This window comes from Mirounga leonina, unplaced genomic scaffold, assembly GCF_011800145.1.
Source record: "Mirounga leonina isolate KUSES-001 unplaced genomic scaffold, KU_Mleo_1.0 Mir_114, whole genome shotgun sequence".
NCBI classification, from domain to species: Eukaryota; Metazoa; Chordata; class Mammalia; order Carnivora; family Phocidae; genus Mirounga; species Mirounga leonina.
Window position 1 is genome coordinate 12835406 of NW_023270265.1, and position 20986 is coordinate 12856391.

General features: G+C 39.4%; 1 protein-coding gene and 1 pseudogene across 5 annotated transcripts in view; one reads left to right on the plus strand and one right to left on the minus strand.

Moving 5' to 3' along the window:
- SHLD2 (shieldin complex subunit 2) overlaps nucleotides 1-20986 on the plus strand; it is an 83833-nt gene that overhangs the window by 18262 nt on the left and 44585 nt on the right. For 2 of the 5 annotated variants that reach the window (XM_035023456.1, XM_035023464.1), the window contains exon 2: nucleotides 11196-11242. The gene's annotated coding sequence lies outside the window, so the exon portion shown is untranslated. Of the gene's footprint in view, nucleotides 1-5983; nucleotides 6302-10705; nucleotides 11243-20986 lie in introns of those variants that run through there. The other 3 variants (XM_035023447.1, XM_035023479.1, XM_035023472.1) reach the window with 3 other exon arrangements.
- LOC117998319 lies at nucleotides 1964-3234 on the minus strand (annotated as a pseudogene).

The window sequence follows — 20986 nt, forward strand, 5'->3', positions numbered from 1 at the left end:
TAGTACATAATTAGTCCTTGATGCAGTGTTCAACAATTCATTAGTTAAGTATAACACCCAGTGCTCATCACAGCACGTGCCCTCATTATTCAGCCATCAGAAACGATGAATACCCAAAATGTCTTAAAGCCAAAGGTTCTACTACATTGATCTTTGGCATATTTAAAATATGCTTTCAGACTTCCTCGGGTTAAGGAATTCTTAGAATCATGATGCATGGCATTTTTACAGAGCCCTAAGAATATTGGTATTTGCTCTTGAACACTTATCTTGATAAGCACTGAGTAATGTATAGGTAGAATTGTTGAATCATTATATTGCACACCTGAAACCAGTATAATACTGTATGTTAATTATACTTCAATTTAAAAAAGGATAAAATAAAATAAATTAAAAAAAGAAATATTGGTGTGTATGATTTCACTATGCAAACTGGGAACAATTCTGCTAGCAGAAAACATTACTTCCTTAGATATATAACCATCTCTGCCTATCACAAAATAATAGATAATGTTCGAAAGAAATCATGTCATAGTATTTTCAATCTTTTTTTTTTAAGATTTATTTATTTGAGAGAAGAGGAGAGAGAGCAGAGTGAGAGAGGGAGAACACGAGTGGTGGGGAGGGGCAGAGGAATAGGGGGGAGCAGGCTCCCCGCTGAGCAGGGAACCCGAGATGTACGACTCAATCCCAGGACCCTGAGATCATGACCTAAGCTTTTCAATCTTTTTAACCACTAGGCCAGTCCACCTCACATCATTTTTTTTGTTATCTATTAGAACTTTAACTCAAAGGCTAGATGGTGGCAAGTAAGAGTTAATGAAAATTTTGGAGAAAAAATATGACCTTTTATTTTTTTGAGTTTTTAAGAAATATTTTAACAGAAAGACCTATTCAGTAAAGAAAACTTGGAAAATACAGGAAAGGAGGAAGAAGGGTCACCTGTGGCTCAAATCAACCACAGTAGATGTTTTGATGTGTTTTTTTTTTAATTTAGTTTTTTCTCTTACATTTTGATTGTTTTGTTGGTTTGTTTTGGTTTGTTTGGTAACTATGCTATTCTGTGAACCTATATTTGTAATCTGCTTTTTTACATAGCATTATTCATAATCTTTATAACATCATTTGTGATGACTGCATAATACAACAAATGTATTTAATCCTTCCCCTAAAATTAGACTTTTTGAGTACAGTTGACCCTTGAACAATACAAGTTTGAGCTGCACAGGTCAACTTACATGCGGGTTTTTTTCCAATAAATACAATATAGTACTGTAAATGTATTTTCTCATTTTTAGGATTTTCTTAACATTTTCTTTTCTCTAGCCTACTTTATTATAAGAATATAGTATATAATATGTATACAAAGTAAGTTTTAATCAACTATGTTATTGGCTCAACAGTAGGCTATCAGTTAAGCCTTTGGGGAGTTAAAATTATATTTTTGACCGTGTGGGAGTCAATGCCCCTAATGCCCACTTTGTTCAGGCGTCAACTGTATTTCTAATTTTCTATTAAACCATGTTGCAATATATGTATTTGCATAAAATTCTATCATGTATTCTTTATTTATTTCCACAGTATAGATTCTGGAAATGGATTTGTTTGATCAAAGGCTATAAGCATTTCTGAAGATCCTAACACATATTACTTAGAAAAATTCTTTTTTTTTTAAAGTAAAAATTCAGTTTATTCATCTGTTTATGACACAGTACACAAGAGGCAAAGTGTTTCACATCATAGATTTCACTTCCAACTCCTTGGAATGTTCATTTCTTTGGCTAAAAGGAGAGACTAGATAGACATGAGAGGCAGGCAATGCTTAGGCAACTGACATAAGGATGGGGAGGGTGATGCTAATGCTATCCTCACGGGGACAGGCACAAGGGGTCTGTTAGTCACAAGCTATTTTCTAGAACTGTTAGCTGGAAACAAAGGAGCACCACTGCTGGGTGCTCATCCATCATGGGCCTCGGTCATCCCCACCACACAGGTACCAGCAGCGCTTTGTGGTAGTCACCCTTCGTGTCTTGCTGGATGTAGTAGTACAGGGACTTGCTGTACTTCCTCTTGAATTCAGACCTAATTTTCAACATGTCCACTTCACTGCGAGAGACCGTGATTCTAATCAGGACTTTATCACGAGTCCCCTTGCCCTTCATGGAGTCGTACAGCCGGTCAGCAAAATACAGGGGCTTTTTCTGAGGGCACTGGACCAGGTTCAGGAAAGCATTTTCCAGGTCTCCTTTGACCTCCTTCTTGATGCTCTCCAGCATGTCATAAGGGCTGTAGCTCTTGTACCTTTCAAATACTTTCTGGAGGTGACACACACTCCACTCAGTCATGATGCTGATCCACTTGGGCACATCAGTTCCTCTCCTCTTCACTCCAGCATCATAGAGATCCCGGGCATCTTGGTCAATCAGTTCATAATCAATGACAGAGCCATCCTCTGCTCTTCTACCCTTTGCAAGGGCAACCATCAGCTTGCGGAAGTCACCAGATGTGTCAGAAATGATGTCCTTCTCCAGATCAGTCTTGTACATTTCTTTGTAGACTCTGTTAATTTCCTGAAGCTCTTGGTTGGTCCTTGAGAAGATGATCTCAATGAGGGAGTCCTCGTCAGTCCCCAGCCCCTTCATGGAGGCTTTCAGGTCAGAAGCATCATACTGAGCAGGTGTTTTCAAAAGGCCCAAAATCACGGTCTCCAGGTGGCCGGACAAGGCTGACTTGAGTGCTGATACAAATTCCTTTTTGGTCCTTCTCTGGTAGGCGAAGGCAATATCCTGTCTCTGTTCATTGCTGCGGTTGGTCAAAATGTTGACAATGGTGACCTTATCCACACCTTTGGTCTTGATGGCCGTTTCAATATTCAGAGCATCATGCTCAGCATCAAAATTGGTGTATGCTTGGGGCGCTGGGTGGCTCAGTTGGTTAAGCGACTGCCTTCGGCTCAGGTCGTGATCTTGGAGTCCCGGGATCGAGTCCCACATCGGGCTCCCTGCTCAGCAGGGAGTCTGCTTCTCCTTCGGACCCTCCTCCCTCTCATGCTCTCTGTCTCTCATTCTCTCTCTCTCAAATAAATAAATAAAATCTTTAAAAAAAAAAAATTGGTGTATGCTTTGACCGACCCGTATGCACTTGGGGGCGTGGAGTGATCACCCTCCAAGCTGAGCTTGCAGAGAATTTCGTGAACAGTAGACATTTTGAAGGAAGCTGGGCCTGGCGCTGAGAGCTGCAAGCGTCCCCAGTTGTAGAGCCGCTTAGAAAAATTCTTAATGATAGGGTAACATAATTGGCGCTTCCAGCAATGACTGTAAATTTTGCAACTGGGCACAATAAACACCAAATGCAAAAAACACAATCTGAATATCTTCAAATCTATACAGGGGATATGAGACTTAAAGAGATGGCCGTATCTTGATAATGGAAAACTTTTTTTTTTTTCTTATTCAGATGCCTCTAGGCTGGATGATGACTGACTAGGTAACACACAGAATTTTGGATAATTGAATGACTGATCTGATGAGGCAGATGATGGCTTGAAGCCAGTGTGAGTTATGGAATAGAAAACAAAATGGTATTTCATTTCAGTATATGTACAAGTTCTGGGCACTGAATCCATGTAAGGAGATGTTACTGCTTTATTATTAAGGATACAACTCAGGAGCAGCCAAATGGAAGAGCCATGTAGGACAGGGTATGGGGGAAGGAGCACTTCCACGCCCACTCTGGACGTGTTACCCTTCCAGCACCTTGATGTGTTCAGCAACTGGGAAGCACTAACCTTGTTTTCTTTTTTTTTTTTTTAACAGATTTTATTTTAGAATTCTCTATTATTTCTCAGAGTATGTTTTTTTTGTGTGTGTGTTTTGGTTTTTGTTTTAAAGACATTAACCAGTCTTTTGATGGTCTTTGAAAAAGTGGGTTCCACAGGATAATTTTGAGAAGAAGCTGCATACCATATCCCTTTCCCACTTGGTGATTAACCATAAACATCAACTTTCATCAGCTTAATAAAGGCTCAGGGAAATAATATTACCACTAACAATTTAACATTAGTACTTAGTATTTTGAGGCTCTGTTCTAGCAATCCCACATGTATTACAAGTCTGTCTTCTGCAATTACCTCCTTTTGTTTACAGATGAGAAAATTGAGGTCCACATTGGTAAAATAACATGCCCAAAGTTACTAACATGGCTTAGCAGGTAGAAGAGCCAGGACTCCATCTCAGATAAACTGGCTCCGGAGGATTTTCAAGCACTACATTGTACTATTTGTAACTGGAAAGAAGACTGGTTTAGTGTTTAGTGCAACATTTCTCAAGCTTGTTTAACAATGGAAGCTCATTGTCTTTCAATATTTTATAGGGATTAGTTTTCCATGGAGTTAACTGGGAAGTGTTGTCTTGAGCCAGCCTGCGCTGGTGCAGTCTCTTAAACACCATTATTTTGGAATAGAACTTTTTTTTTTTTTTAAACTTGGTTCTCTGTTCCTAATATTAAGTGTTATATTTATTTATTTATTTGTTATTTTTAAATGTTATTGAAAGACTAATACTTTGACTTCAAGGCATTTTATATTGTCTTTTACAATGACCTTCCTAGGAATTTTTAAAAGGTCAACATCATTCTACACTACTTTCGAGGTACTAAAACAGTTTATAATCCAAATCACTATTTTACTGTGCTTTCTGTACAAGATAAGAAACTGACAGCTTTTTAGTGCTATGGAACATGATGGTAACTGACCTCTTTCTTGAGTTTCAACCTTGGTTCTGCCTCTTTACAGACTATATGGCCTTAGAAAAGTCACTTCATTTCTCAAAACTTCTTTCCTCTAAAAGACAAGGTTAATATCTTACAGGGTGGCTGTGAGAATCGAATGAGAAAATTTCATGTAATGTCTGGCACATAGAAAGCTCACGACAAATGGTAATTGCTCTCAACTCTATACCATGAATGAATTGCAAAAATAATTGGAAAAGAAAGGTCAATTTTAATTTGAACTGCCTCTGTTACGCTGACATCAGCTACATTTCTGATAAAGTGATGTTGTCCTGATACAGGTTGATGGGAGTTAAAACCAGTTTCCTTCCGGCTTTCCAACTGACATAATAAGCAAAACCTGACTGGGCAAACATAGACCTATTTATTAGATCACTTATTATTAATGTTAAACTAGCTCTGGTGCTGACTTATCCTGTTCTTTTTGAAATTTCATTGTTGTCATTTAAAATCTGCCAGACCTTCAGAAGCTTCACAGAATGCTAAAGGGTTTAATCCATCCTCCAGAACATGCGAAGTTTATTTTCCAAAGTGGTCCTCTACATCCAGCAGTATGTTCAAAATCATGCACGTAGGACAGAATTCGCTTCCATTTTTACATTTGCTGGAGGTTTGTTCAATCTTCCTGGCAGTCAACTTTGGAGTTTAGGGGGCAGTACTTAACACATCTAACCAAAGCATGAGTAATTACTGAAAACAAAACTATTAAAGGAAAAATCTATTGAGATTTTGCAATTTCCAATGACTTACTCCTTAAGCAAAAAGAAAATGGGTTTGTTTTGAGCTGTATGTGGGGGGATCTCTAGTATTCTATCCTAAGTGCTTCTTCTAGCCCTGATATCTAGTAAGCACTCAGTAAATACTTCTTGATGGACTGAATTTGATTTCTAATCCCAATTTTGTGCCTTGCGACTTCTGTAAACTTGGACCTTCTTGAACCTTCTAAACTTCAGTTTCATCTTATGTAAAAAATGAGGTACCAATATTTGTGTCCCAGGATTGTTGTTAACAATGAAGTGTTCATGCATTTAAAATAGCCAGCCCAGGGATGCCTGGTGGCTCAGTTAAGTATCTGCCTTCGGTTCAGGTCATGATCCCAGGGTGCTGGGATCGAGTCCCGCATTGGGTTCCTTGCTCAGCGGGAACCTGCTTCTCTTTCTGCCTGCCGCTCCCAGTTTGTGCTCTCTCTGACAAATAAATAAGTAAATAAAATCTTAAAAAAAAATAGCTGACACAGCACGTGGCACCATAGTGGGCACTCAGTGCATTGCACGTTCTCCCAGACACTTCACTTTGTTCTTCAATAATATTCTCTTCAAGCACATTTCAAGCACTTTCTCATTCTCTAAACACTTTGAAGCCATGTTCAAGAGAGAATATGAGTGTTTGCCAATTAAACTGAAAATACATTCCTTTGTAGCCAAAACTTGGAATGTTTCAGCAAAACCGAGTGTATCCCTGACAGACCTTGGTTTGAATTCTGGCTTTACAACTGAGTATGTTATGACCTTAGGTAAGTTACTTAACCTGTCTGTAAAGTATCGTGAGGTTGAAATGAGTAATAATATGTATAAACATCTGGTTCCAGTGCCTGGTTTGCACAGGCGCAGAAGAGATTTATTATCTTAAGTTGAGACTTTGATTTAATCTGATAATTTATGTAATTAATTCATGTATATTGAGGGCCTACTGTACTCAAACCCTGTTAAGAGCAGCCAGGAAGATTGTGAATGAACATTGGGCATATGGTTATGTAGGTGACCGAAGTTGGCCTCACCTAGAATCAGGTTCAGCAGAAGTGGCGTTTTTTTTAGATTGTATTTATTTATTTAGAGAGAGAAAGTATGAGCACACGTGAGCAGGGGGAGGGACAGAGGGAGAGGGAGAGAGGCAATCCCAAGCAGATTGCACTGAGTGCAGAGCCTGATGGGGGGCTTGATCTTAAGACCCTGAGACCATGACCTGAGCGGAAACCAGGAGTCAGGTGCTTAACAGACTGAGCCACCCAGGCTCCCCCAGAAGTGGCATTTTCTATTGTATCTGAAGTAAAATAAATTAACGGGCTGCTATTGCATTTGACATGGCATTTTTTAAATGTTGCGTTTATAGTAAAATTAAAAAAAAATGTCAAGAGATAAGTTCATGAGTGCTAAAGCAAACCAGGTAAATTTTGCTATTTAAAAAGTTTTTTATCTTTTGCTGATCTTGTTCATCACAAATAAACACGTTCCTCTCCTATACTAAAATTTAACACAGGATATTGGTAAGACAAATTTAATAAGATATTTATTCCATTTAAAAATTGACTTGAATTGTCTAGATATTATATAAAATTGATTCCTACCCTGGCAGACTAAGCATTGCAAAGCTGGTGCTAAGCGTTTTATGAGAATTCCTAACAAATAGGAAATCTTAAGGATGACATTGACATTATAGAAAAAGGTTTAATTTTGAGAGGTGCCTGGCTGGCGCCGTGGGTGGAGCTCTCGATCTCGGGGTTGTGGGTTTGAACCCTGTATAGAGATTACTTAAAAATTGAAAAAAATCTTTTAAAAAGGTTTATAATTAAAATATTAATAAAATAATAATAAACATAATAATAAAATATTAATAATTCCCTTATGAAATTAACCATAAGGTTTTTAATGGGATACCAAAATAATCCACATTTCTCTGATAGGATGTTAACATCTATGTTTTGTGATGTAGAGTTTCTTGTGTTAATTGAGATATAATTCACATAATGAAAAAGTTTCAGTGGTGCTAAGGATGTTCACAATCTTGTGGAACCGCCACCATTATTTGGTTCCAGATTTTGTTCATCACCCTCAAAGGAAACTGTACCCATTGAACAGTCACTTGCCATTTCTCCTTTCTCCCTGCCCCTGGCAGCCTCTACTCTGCTTACTTGTCTATGGATTTGCCTATTCTCAGTATTTCATATAAATGGAATCATACTATATATTGCCTTGTGTGTCTGGTTTCTTTCACTTTGCGTGTTTTCAGGGCTTGTCTATGTTGTGGCACATATCAGCACTTCATTACTTTTTAAATTTTTAAAAAATTTTTATTTATTTCTTCATTTATTTTAGAGAGAGAGAGTGTGAGCGTGGGAGGAGCGGAGGGGGAGGGAGAGGGACAAGCAGACTCTTTGCTGAACTTGGAGCCTGACCCCATGCTTGTTCTCATGACCCTGAGATCCTGACCTGAGCTGAAACCAAGAGTCATATACTTAACTGACTGAGCCACCCAGGTGTCCCACTGCATTCCTTTTTAAGGCAGAATAATACTCCATTGTATGGATATACCACATTTTATTTATCTACCAGTTGATGGATGTTTGAGTTGTTTCCACTTTTTGGCTATTGTGCATGATGCTACTATGACCATTTGTGAAAACTGTTGTGTGGACATGTTTTCAGTTCTTCTGGGTGTATACCTAGGGAGGAATTACTGGGTCACATGGGATCCTCTATGTTTAACTTTTTGAGGAACTGCCAGACTTTTTCCAAAGCAGTGGCATTATGTTCTGTAGTTTTTAATGCTGTCTCAGATACTTGAAGAAATGAGAGAAAAGTTTATTAAAATGTTAACCTGGGACTATTAGTACTCATGACAGCCCTTCTGACAAGCCAGATGGAAGTCTCAATTTGCCTATTTGCTTTTCAGAATGAAAACATTAAAATATAAACCTGCACCATAGAAATAGTGTCAAAATTTTTATGCCCTCTTGTTCCTCTACCCACACACTTCTCCTAAAAGTTTGGAATATGATTGGAATTGATGATGTTTACTTTCACGTAAGTATAGGTTTCTAAAAGTGACATATTGAACTACATCAAAAACTAATGATGTATTGTATGGTGACTAACATAACATAATAAAATAAAATAAAATAAAAAGTGATATATTGAGGTTCCTGCTCTGCTTTTCCTTGGTGGGTTTCATGTTTTATTACTAGCAGAGATATTGAACATTGCTCTTTTATTTTTATTTTTTAATTTTTTTTAAAAAGATTTTCTTTATTTTTTTTAAGAGAGAGAGAGACAGAGAGCACAAGCAGGGGGAGGGGCAGAGGGAGAAGGAGAAGCAGACTCCCCACCGAGCAGAGAGCCGGACGTGGGGCTCCATCTCAGGACCCTGGGATCGGCATCATGACCTGAGCCAAAGGCAGACACTTAGCCTACTGAGCCACCCAGGTGCCATGAACATTATTCTTTTTTTTTTTTTTTTAAAGATTTTATTTATTTATTTGAGAGAGAGAATGAGAGACAGAGAGCATGAGAGGGAGGAGGGTCAGAGGAAGAAGCAGACTCCCTGCCGAGCAGGGAGCCCGATGTGGGACTCGATCCGGGACTCCAGGATCATGACTTGAGCCGAAGGCAGTCGCTTAACCAACTGAGCCACCCAGGTGCCCAACATTATTCTTTTAACAGAAAACATTCTTGAAACAAAATTCAAAATAGATTTAATTACTTGTGATTAAATTTTCTTGGATATACAAATATTTTTCAAAAATATCACATAAAGATCTCACCTAAAAATCTTTATGTCAAGAATATTGTGTTAATGTAGTAGGTAGTCTAGAGATGCTTTTACCTCCTTGGCTGATGACATTACCTGTGTCTCTGCTTCTGTTGTCAGTAGTCATTATCAGCTCTTCAACCTCCTACATTTGTTCTAGCAAATATTTGTATTGCCTTAGTAAATTTACATAAAATGAAATCATTATGAAGAAATAAAGTAAGTTGGTTTTACTGGGGGTATAGAATTTTAGAGCAGAAAGGGTGCTCAAGAGAAATAACATTTATGGAATAATTTCTGATGCTAGATTGGAGCTTAAGTGCTTTTTATGCCATATCTCATTTAAGGTGACAGTCTATTTGAATTTTGTGTTTGGAAGAAGAAATGAGATTATCAGTCATTCCAAAAAGCTTGGAGTCAGCTCTCTCTCTCTCATAAATTAATCTTTATTCCTGTGTAGGTATATTATAGAGATTGATTTGTTTTCTTAGAGTAATGAAAAACTAAAGGAGTTCTTTTTAGGTAAATTTCTCTCAGGTTTTAAACTATGAAAATCAGTATCATTGTGGACACTGAATATGTTGTTTACTAAATTCTATAGTTTTATCCTATAATTTTCAGTTATTTTTGCAATTATTTTGGTGCCTAAAATAATTTGTTATTGTGTTGGGTACCTTTATATCTATTTTACTTCTGAAATATCTAAGAATAGGTAGCTGCATTTGAGCTAGAGAAATATTAGGGTTTTTTTTTTTTTTTTTAAAGATTTTATTTATTTATTTGACAGAGAGAGACACAGCGAGAGAGGGAACACAAGCAGGGGGAGTGGGAGAGGGAGAAGCAGGCTTCCCGCAGAGCAGGGAGCCCGATGTGGGACTCGATCCCAGGACCCTGGGATCATGACCTGAGCTGAAGGCAGTCACTTAACCAACTGAGCCACCCAGGCGCCCGAGAAATACTAGGTTTTAATCAGATCTTTTTGTCTGAATACTGACTCTTTTAAAAGGTGTTTTTTTTTTTTTTATAATTTTGGGAGACATGGTTTTAAGTTGCTGCTGATAAGCTTCTGTACTAACTAGAAGTAGAGCAGAAACTACAAATCAAAAATCTACCTCAAAAAATTAAAAATAGAACTACATATGATCCAGCAATTCCACTTTTGGGTATATATCTGAAGGAAGTGAAATCACTATCTTAAAGAATTATCTACATCCCCATATTCATTGCAGCATTATCTACAATGAAGACATAGAAACAACCTGAGTATCCATCAGTGGATGAATGGATAAAGAAAATGTGATACATGCACATACACTGGAATATTCAGTCATAAAAAAGAAAGAAATCATGCTCTTTACAAAAATAAAAAATGGATGGAACCTGAAGGCATTATGCTAAGTGAAAGACAAATACTGTATGATCTCACATGTGGAATCTAAAAAAAAAAAACAAAACAAACCCAAAGGCCCAGAAATAGAGAACTTATGGATTAAATTGGTTTTTGGTGATTGCCCAGGGCTTCAACTTTATTTCATAAGTTTATTTCTTTGGAAAACTGTTTCCCAAGCTTTATAACAAAGTATCACTGAACTTGGAGAAGATAGTCTGTGCATAAGTTGGAGACTTTGCCTATTTTGAAATGGAAAAATTCTTGTCTCAGCATTACTGAGTTAATGTACAGTTGGTACAAAGTTTTTAATTCTAATTGCTGACTTGCTTAGTGAGTGAATGATTGATCATAATCAACTGGAACGTGTAAGATAAAGCATGGTGACCTGAGTAGTTTTTCTGGTACAGTCAATGCTTTAGTGTGATAAATATTTTTATAAACAATTTTTCTGTTTCTCTTGGATAGTCAGTTTCTCTCCCTCCCTCTTTTTCAGGAGACCTACGTGAAAGGGTTGGAAGCCTTGATGTTTGAGTAGACAAGGTAACCATTCAAGTAAACTCTTCAGTATTGTGACAATTGAATGGGTTGATTTGATATCAAAAAAAGAATTCCAGTTATTTAAAGAAGAGTGAATTATTAACTGTGTTAATAATATTTATGTCTACCATCACTGTAAGCACTTCATGTTCATTATCTGATTTAAGCCTACCAACAGTCCTGTGAGAGATACTATTACACCCGCTGTATAGACTAGGGAACTGAAGCCCAGAAACCTATGGATTTCTGCTGTCGACACCATGCATTTGACAAGAGTTGTGATAGCGTGAAAGTAATGTTACTTCTTTCTTGCTCTTTTTCCCCCCCTCAAACTCATCTGTTCTCGTTATTTTTTCCTTTGTGGGACAATTTTGTGGGACTTCTTTGCTTCCAGAGATCAGATTTAGTTGTTGAGATGGGTTTTCTGCACTCTTTCCCCATCTTCCGTGTTCTTTTTTTTTTTTTTAAGATTATTTATTTATTTATTTGACAGAGAGAGACACTGAGAGAGGGAACACAAGCAGGGGGAGTGGGAGAGGGAGAAGCAGGCCTCCCACTGAGCAGGGAGCCTGATGCGGGGCTTGATCCCAGGACCCCGGGACCATGACCTGAGCAGAAGGCAGACGGTTAACGACTGAGCCACCCAGGCGCCCCCCGTATTCTTTTATGTACACTATTTTCAAGGTTATACAGCTCAGCAGGTTAAGTAGTTTGTCAGTGATTGTTCAAACAGGGATTCTCAGTTCCCACCCTCATTCCCCCTTCTCAGAGGTGACTGTTCTGGACTCTCTTTGCTGTTTGGGATTTACCTGTGGTTTCTCAAGTAATATATTTGAATTGATGTCACCTGAGTTTTCAGTTTAGGGCATAACTTGTTTATATGATTTTCTGTGTCCCTCTCACTAACTGAACTCAGGAGTCTCTATCAATTGCCCAAAGTTCCTGTTTTCTGTCACATCATTTATTCTGTTAATGTCATTATCTTGAAGAAATCCCTCCCAGGGCAAAGTGCTGTGGTACTGAGTAGCTTCTGCTTTCCCAGAGTGTCCAGCTCTCATTCTAGGGGCTCTCTCTTCCTCTGTGTTGGATCTTCTATTTCCTCTCTCCTGTGTTGTCTTCTTTCTTGGTTCACTCCCTCATTTTGCTCCTCTAGAGCCTCTCCTGTGCAGATATTGAATTATCTTGACTGGACCTCTAATTTCCTTGTTTTTTTCTTATTATCATGTTTTATTCTCTATTCTTTCTGATAAATATCCCTATGTTTAATTTCCAAGGTCTCTCTTTTTTAAAAAAGATTTTATTTATTTATTTGAGAGAGACAGAAAGTGCACAAGCAGGGGCAGAGGCAGAGAGAGGGAGAAGCAGATGGGGCTCGATCCCAGGACTCTGGGATTATGACCTGAGCTGAAGGCAGACACTTAACCGACTGAGCCACCCACGCACCCAAATTTCCAAGGTCTCTTTTAAAAAACATTGTATTTTCTTTGTCATGGATGTACTCTTACCTCTCCAATGATATTAATGATTGGGTTAAATTTTTTTTAAAATTTAAAAGTTCCTTCCGATGGGGTGCCTGGCTGGCTCAGTCACAGGAGTGTGCGACTCTTGATCTCCGGGTCATGAGTTCGAGCCCCACGTTGGGTGTAGAGATTACTTAAAAATAAATAAAAAAAAAAAATTTCTTCTGTTAACATTGTCTGTGATTCCTCTGAGTTCTTCTTTTTTCTGTCTTTTTCTCTGATGAGTAGTGATCCTGAGCTATGAAAGGTGTGGTCCTAAAAGTTGATTAGAAGCTTTGAGTTCATCACTGGTACTTGTGGACTGTGAGTTCACTGTCGGGTGACCTGGCTTTGCCATCTACTGGGGAGCACTTGATAACTCTTTCTGATTTCTTTCCCCTTTCTGAAAAGAAAAGTCTTTTAATCTCCTGCCTGGTGGGTGAAAATTTATAGCCGGTTCTCTGGGAGCTGAGTAAGGGAGAAAGGCTGAGGATTTCAGCATTCAGTATATATATATGTGTTTACTTAATCCCCTGATTTCATTAAGATCTCCCCACAGTGCTCTGTTCCCTTTGTTCAGAAATCCTCTTCCGAGAATAATGCTCTAGCATTTTGCCTTGGTGGAAGAGGCAGAGTTAACCCAAGCACATGAAATTTAGGAAGGCATGGAGAAATTAAGCCGTTTCTTAAAGAGCTTTCAACCAACCTGCCTTATTTGGTGTTCCCTTCACCTCTGTTTCCAGAGGAACCATCTGTTACCGATTCCTGGGCCTTTTGAGAATTCTGTGGACTAAGTCAGGTTGATTTTTGGCTTTCCACCTTCCTAGTTTAAGATTCAGCTTTCCTGGATCTGCTACTAGTTACCACTGTTCTATCTGCTTGCCAGCCTGCAAACTTTTGTTTATGCCTTAAAAATACCTCATTAGCATTTTAGCTCAGTTTTGGGAAGGAATGAAATTAAATATGTATGTTCAATCTTTCCATCTTCCCAGAAACTGCTAGATTTTTTTCATTTGCTTAAGCATTTATGTATCTATTCATTTTTTTATTGTGGCAAAATACACAAAGTTTTTAACCATTTTAAAGTGTGCAGTTCAATAGCATAAAGGTACATACATGATGTTGTGTACCCATCACCACTGTCTGGTTCCAGAACTTTTTCATCACTCCCAAAAGGAACCCCATACCCATCAAGCAGTCATTCCCTACTCCTCCATCCCTTTCCCCAGCCCTTGGCAACCACTAATCTGCTTTCTGTCTCTGTGGATTTGCCATATCTGGTGAGACTTTTTTTAGACAGGGTAATCAGGCAAGGCTTCTTTGGAGAGAGTATATTTGAGCAGAAACCTTAATGCCCCGGGGTGTGTGTGTGGGGTGAACCATCAGAAGTGTTGGGGAATGAATCCTGCTGTTTCTTTAGATGTACAAAGTTACAAAGTTTTATTATTGTCACCCTGAAAACCAACAGAAGCCAAATAAGAATCATAGTTTTAAAAACCCATCAGCGAGTGAAGATACAAGGAAACCTAAATGAAACAACCTCCAGAAAGTAATGAAAGCTTCGCAGTAGAGAAGAGACCCATGGCTGCTCTGGGGTAGAACAGCCCAAGGAAGAGGAACCTGCCACGGATGGGGGGAAAGGAGAAACCTGCCACACTTCGGGCTGGCCTGCTGTGGCCCCATCCAGGAGGGGTGGTATGACAGGCTAGAACTCCGAGACGCCCCAGTTGCTCCTGCACCAAAGAGCCAGTCCACTCCAGCTCTCGCCCACGGGTCTTCAGTGAGCGCTCAGGGGTGATACGCCTCAGGCTTTCAGTTATGGAAGGCTGAAGGTGGGGAAAGAGCTGGAGTTGACCTCCGCCCCACCCCCACACTCTGCAACTCTGGGCTTTCAATTCCTGAGGACTGAACACAGGGCAGGAGAGGTGAGAGAAACTCCTCTAATTCATTCCAGGTCTTCCCACAACATAGGAGGCTGCCCTCCGACAGGAAGGCTGAGGAGGAACAGGCTTGAGAGAGGTCACCTGGGCTTCAGAAAGCAAGGTGTGGGACCCGAAAGCAAAGAGAATCCCTAGCAAATGAAAAACCTGGCAGTCATGCTTAAAGCAGAGAGAGAGCTCCCATTTTCTTTTCTTTTTTCAAAATATACTTTATTTTTTGGAATAATTTTAGTTTTTTAAAGATTTATTGATTTATTTGGGAGAGAGAGTGCAAGTGAGCACAAGGGGGTAGGGGAGGGGCAGAGGGAGAGGGGGAGAGAGAATCTCAAGTAGACTCCTTTCTGATCACGGAGCCCATGGGATAGTTTTAGTTTTATAGAAGAATTGCAAAGGTAATACAGAAAGTTCCCTATGCCCCACACTGAGTTTCCCCTATTATGAACACCTGTAGTAGTGTGGTATATTAATTATAAGTAATGAGCTAATATTGATATGTTATTTTTAACTAATGTCCACACTTTATTCACATATTCTTTGATTTTACCTAATGTCCTTTTTCTGTTCCAAGATCCCATTCAGGGTTCCACATTTCATTTAGTTGTCATGTCTCTTTTCGCTCCTCTGGGCTGTGGCAATTTCTCGGACTTCCCTTGTTTTTGATGACCTTGACAGTTTTGAGGAGTATTGTTGAGGTGTTTTGTAGAATGTCCCTCTATTAGTATTTATCTCATATTTTTCTCATGACTGGGGTGGGGTTTTAGGTTTGGGGAGGAAGACCACAGAGGCTAATTGCCATTTTCATCACAACATGTTAAGGGTACATGATTTATCAGTGTTGAATTTGAACTTGATCACCTGGTTGAGGTAGTGTTTTTCAAGTTTCTCCACTGTAAAGTTACTCTCTTTTTCTCTCTTTCCATACTGCAGTCTGTGGCAGGAAGTCACTTATTCAAAGCCCACACTTAAGAAGTGGATAGTTATGCTCTCTGTCCTTAAGGGTGGAGCATCTTTGTAAATTATTTGGAATTCTCCTGTGTAGGAAATTTGTCTCTTTTCCCTCATTTATTTAGTTAGTCAATCATTTTCCTTAACAGTATGGACTCATGGATATTTATTTTATTCTTGAGGTTATAATCCAATTACTACTTTATTTTGTTGGTGAAATTGTTCCACCTTTGACCATTGGGAGCTCTTTCAATTGACTCTTATGTCTCTTTGATATAACCCCATCAATGTGTGTATATGTGAGAGAGAGAGAGAGCACTTTCTTACTTTTGGCACTATGTGATGCTCCAGGTTTATTTGTATATTTCCTGCCACGGTCCTTCAGTCAGCCATTTCTCCAAGGAGCCCTGGTACCTTTTATTAGAGAATGGGGAAACCAAGATTGAGGTGTTAGATGTGCTTGTTGCTCCTGGGGTGTTGTGCTTGTAGGCCCTCTCAGCTGACAGAGCCAGGAAATATATGTGCATTTACTAATCTGTATATATACGCATATCTATAAATATTTCTATGTATACCCATCTATATCTATATTAAGCTAAATATGAGTTCATAATGACATGTCCAACTCAAATCCATTGCCACTTAGAACATTCTAAATTCCTCCCCTTGTTTACCTGTAAACTCTTACTCTCATAGTGAGAAACCTGGCTCACACCATCTGCCACCTGTTTACTTAATTATTCAGTCACAGTGTACATATAAAGCCCTCCCATGGTTTTGAAAGCCCATGGCTTGGCTGTGAAACACAGGCAGGTCTCTGGAATCCTACCTGAGCTTGGATCCCAGGCCCTGCTCTAGCAAAAGTCCTGATTCCCACCCTCTAAATATTTGAAGGCAGTGATAGACTGCATCAAACTAAAGCTGCACCAAAGCCCAGACCCAGATTAATGACAGATGAGACTGACTCAGACCCAATTCCAGTGGCCTGACAGAAGGGTCATGTCTCTTTCAAGAAGTGAAATATTACTTACTTCAATCATGAATGTGTTTTTATTTACTTAATTAATTAATTTATTTTTAAGATTTTATTTATTTATTTGACAGAGAGAGACACAGCGAGAGAGGGAACACAAGCAGGGGGAGCGGGAGAGGGAGAAGCAGGTTTCCCGTGGAGCAGGGAGCCCGATGCGGGGCTTGATCCCAGGACCCTGGGGTCATGACCTGAGCCGAAGGCAGATGCTTAATGACTGAGCCACCCAGGCACCCCATGAATGTATTTTTATACAGAATATCTGGCTTATAATAAAAAATTAGAAGACACAAGAAAAAGCAGGAAAATGTGACCAAATATCAGGAGAGGAAATAGGCAGGAGAGGGAGACCCAGAGGTAACCCAGGTGGTAGAATTATCAGACGGGGACTTAAAGAAAACTATGAAAAAAAGAATGCTAGAGGACCTACTGGTAAAGGTGGACAACATGCATGAGCAGATGGGGATTTTTAGCGGAGTCATGGAAACTCTACCATGGAACCAAATAGAAATTCTAGAAATGAAAACTACAATATTAGAAGTGAAGATTGGGCTTACACATGGGCTTAACAGCTCTTCACATGTCAGAAGAAAGGATCAGTGAACATGGAGCCCTGTCGATGGCACATTCCAACGTGACAAACGAGAGAGCAGAGAGGAGGGGAGAGGGAGAAAAGAGCTCCTCCACCTGTGGGATAATGTCAGTCTAATGTATGTGTATTTGGGGTTTTCGAAAGAGGAGAGAAGTGGCAGAAGACATTCTTGAAGAGACCATGGTCAAGAACTTCTAAAATTGATGATGAAAGACCTCAATTCACAGAATCGAGAGTTCAGCAAGCCCCAAGTAAGTTAAATACAAAACAAAACAAAAAGAAACCAAGGAATCAACAACAAAAATCCCAGACCTACGCACATCATTATCAAACTGCTGAAAACTGAAGATCAGTCGATCTCACAAACAAGTGAATAAAAGACACAGTAAATACATGGGAATAACAGTATGAATTATGGCTAAATACCCACCAGAAAGAACTAGAGGCTTGAAGACAAGGGAATGACATCCACAAAAGTGCTGAAGGAAACAAAACAAAAAACACCCTGTCAGTCTAGAATTCTATCTCGAGCAGGAAGTCTACAAAAATCAAGGTAAATCAAAGATATTTTCACACAGATTAAAAAGTGAAAGAATTTGTCTCTAGCAGATGTGAACTGCCAAGAGATGCTAAAAAATGTTCCTCAAGGTAAAGATAAAGAGACCAGATGGAACCTTGGAATGAAAAGAATGAAGAACACCAGGAATGGTAAATACTTTTACCAATATGCAGGAAAACTTTCTGGTACCTTCATGTATAATAGATACAGACAGACTATTGGGTATTTAAAGCAGAAATATTAACATATGTGGGGTTTACAGCTTATATAGAAATAGAATATAATACCACGAGAATGCCAGAAGAGGGAAATGGAATTATGCTGTCATAAATTTTGTACACTGAATTAGTGTGCTTTTATTTGTGTGTAGACTGTAATAACTTCAAGGTGCATATTTTAATCTCTAGAACAACCACTAAAAAATAACACAAAGAGGGATACTATAAAAGTGGTACATCTTCCTGTGTAGGATTAACCACCTTGAAAATTGCTCTCCTATTATAAACTGAAAAACAGGATTAAAATATATGAAACAGCTGCTTTCAGACATTGGAGAACAGTCAGTGCAGGATGGCAATCCTTGAAAGATACGACATGAGCACTGTAGGTGCCCCAGCACACTGCCTGTAGGCACTTTCTGGATTGCAGCAGAGTAGGGAACCCCAGATAGAGCCCAGGAGAGTTTAGAGAAGCCAAAGCACCTAGAATTTGTGGGATGAAAAACTGGAGCAGAGGGCACTACACAGGAATCCATAGAACTAGGAGATCTATAGAAGGGTCCTATAGCATCTTTTGTTGAATACTCATCTGCATATGCAAAGTATTAAACCCCACAATGCTGGGGAAAGCCACACTGGAAATCAGCATGCTGAATAATTCCAGGAGAGCTCACGCAGAGCTTGGACTAGTGTGTGTTTCTACTTGGCATCGAGGACTGTTTCATACATGGGCATTGGCTGGACATCTCGGGGTGGGGTTAAATTAGCCATAGACTGAAGCCCCCTCTAAACCCACCCTAACAAAGCTCAGAAGCATGTTTGGAAAGTATCAAATCAATTGTAAGTAACTCAGCCGTGTGCCAAAACTGAATCCAACACTCTTTAAATGAATACAGTAAAAACCAACACCCAGCAATTAAAATGTCCAGCATCAAATAATTGAGGGGGAGGAAAATATTTCTACTAGTTTTTTTTTTTTAAAGATTTTATTTATTTATTTGAGAGAGAGAATGAGCTAGAGAGAGCGAGCACATGAGAGGGGGGAGGGTCAGAGGGAGAAGCAGACTCCCTGCCGAGCAGGGAGCCCGATGCGGGACTCGATCCCGGGACTCCAGGATCATGACCTGAGCCGAAGGCAGTCGCTTAACCAACTGAGCCACCCAGGCGCCCTATTTCTACCAGTTTTATGTGTCAAAGGACTTGTATCTAGGGGATATAAAGAACTGCAAAAACCCAAGAGCAAAATGAGCAAAAGAGGTGTAGTCCAGCAACAAAATGAGAAAAAGCCATGGCTTTCCAAAGGAGGACATACTAATGGTCAGTAAACACTTGCAAAGGCACTCAGCATCACTTAGTCAGCAGGGGAGTAATGCAACCTAAACTCACCACCTACACTCACAACGAGATACCATTTCACACCCTCTAGAATGACTAACAAGAGAAGGACTAAGTTCACTTAGCATGGGGGACGATGTGATGCAGCTGGAACCACATAATGCTGGTGATTGTGCAAAATGTACAGCTACTTTGGAGAGGCGTTTGGCAATTTCTAATGAAATTAAACACACGTCTATCCTCTGATTTGTCAGTTCTACTCCTAGGTATTTAATGAAGAAAAAGGAAAACGTGTCCACAAATTTATTATTCAAAAGTGTTCATTGCAGCCTTATTCATAATAGCTAAGAGTTGGAAACAACTGAAATGTCTATCTACAGGAATATGGATAAATTGTGGTTGTTCACAGTTCCCAACAACTGATACACACAGCAACACAGATGAGTCTCAAAACCACTGTGTGAAGTCAAAGAAACTAGACATAAATGAACATATACTATATGGGTTATATGAAGTCCAAGAAAAGGCAAAAACTATTCTACACTGATAGAAATCAGAAAATAATTGTAGGTTGGAGAGGGAGGGACAGTGTTGAGGAAAGAACCGGAGGGAACTTCCTGAGGTCCATGCAAATGTGCCACGTCTTGTTTTGGCTGATGGCTACGTGGGTGCAGATAGTTGTGAATAGTCATTGGACAGGAATCTTAAGACCTGTGCCTATTATTGAATGTTTAATTACAAACATTTTAAATTTAAAAAATTTAAAAACTAGTAAACAGGAGTCTAGGGGAAGAATGTTAATGCAAGTGCTCCTAGGTGCTTTAAGATATTATTATTATTACTATTTAAAAAATATTTTATTTATTTATTTGTCAGAGAGAGACAGAGAGACCATAAGTAAGGAGAGCTGCAGGCACAGGGAGAAGCAGGCTCCCCGCTGAGCAAGGAGCCCGATGATGTTGATGATGATGCTGCTGACCTGGGACTCAACCCCAGGCCCCTGGGGTCATGACCTGAGCCAAAGGCAGATGCTTAACTGATGAGCCACCCAGGCACCCCGCACTTAAAGATATTGAAGGTGAAAGGGAGAAAGTGTAAGGTTAGGTCAGGTAGGTAGCTCTGTCATCTGTACTTCGTTAACATTTATGTTCTGTTTCAATTCTGAGCAACAGGTTTTAAAATTTGAATATTTAATTTCCTGGAAGCTTAGCCTCTCACTGCCAGCTCATTAAAGCGAAAAGTGACAGAGAGGGGAGAAAGAGAAGGGAGAGAGAGAGGAGAGGGAAAGACCTGGTTGGGGGGAGGGTAGAGAAGGGGAGTGAGAGAGAAAGGGAGGGAGGGAAAGGAAGGAGAGAGAAAATCGGTCAGATAGTAAGGAAGCAAGGGATTAAAAGGGATGTTTTCAGGGCGCCTGGGTGGCTCAGATGGTTAAACGTCTGCCTTCAGCTTGGGTCATGATCCTGCGATCCTGGGATCGAGTTCTGCTCCCTGCTCCTTGGGGAGCCTGCTTCTCCCTTGGCCTCTCTCTCTCTCTCTGTCCCTCATGACTAAATAAATAAAATCTTTAAAAATAAATAAAAGAGATATTTTCTTAAAAGCCATTTATTATTTACCTCATTATGAAATTTA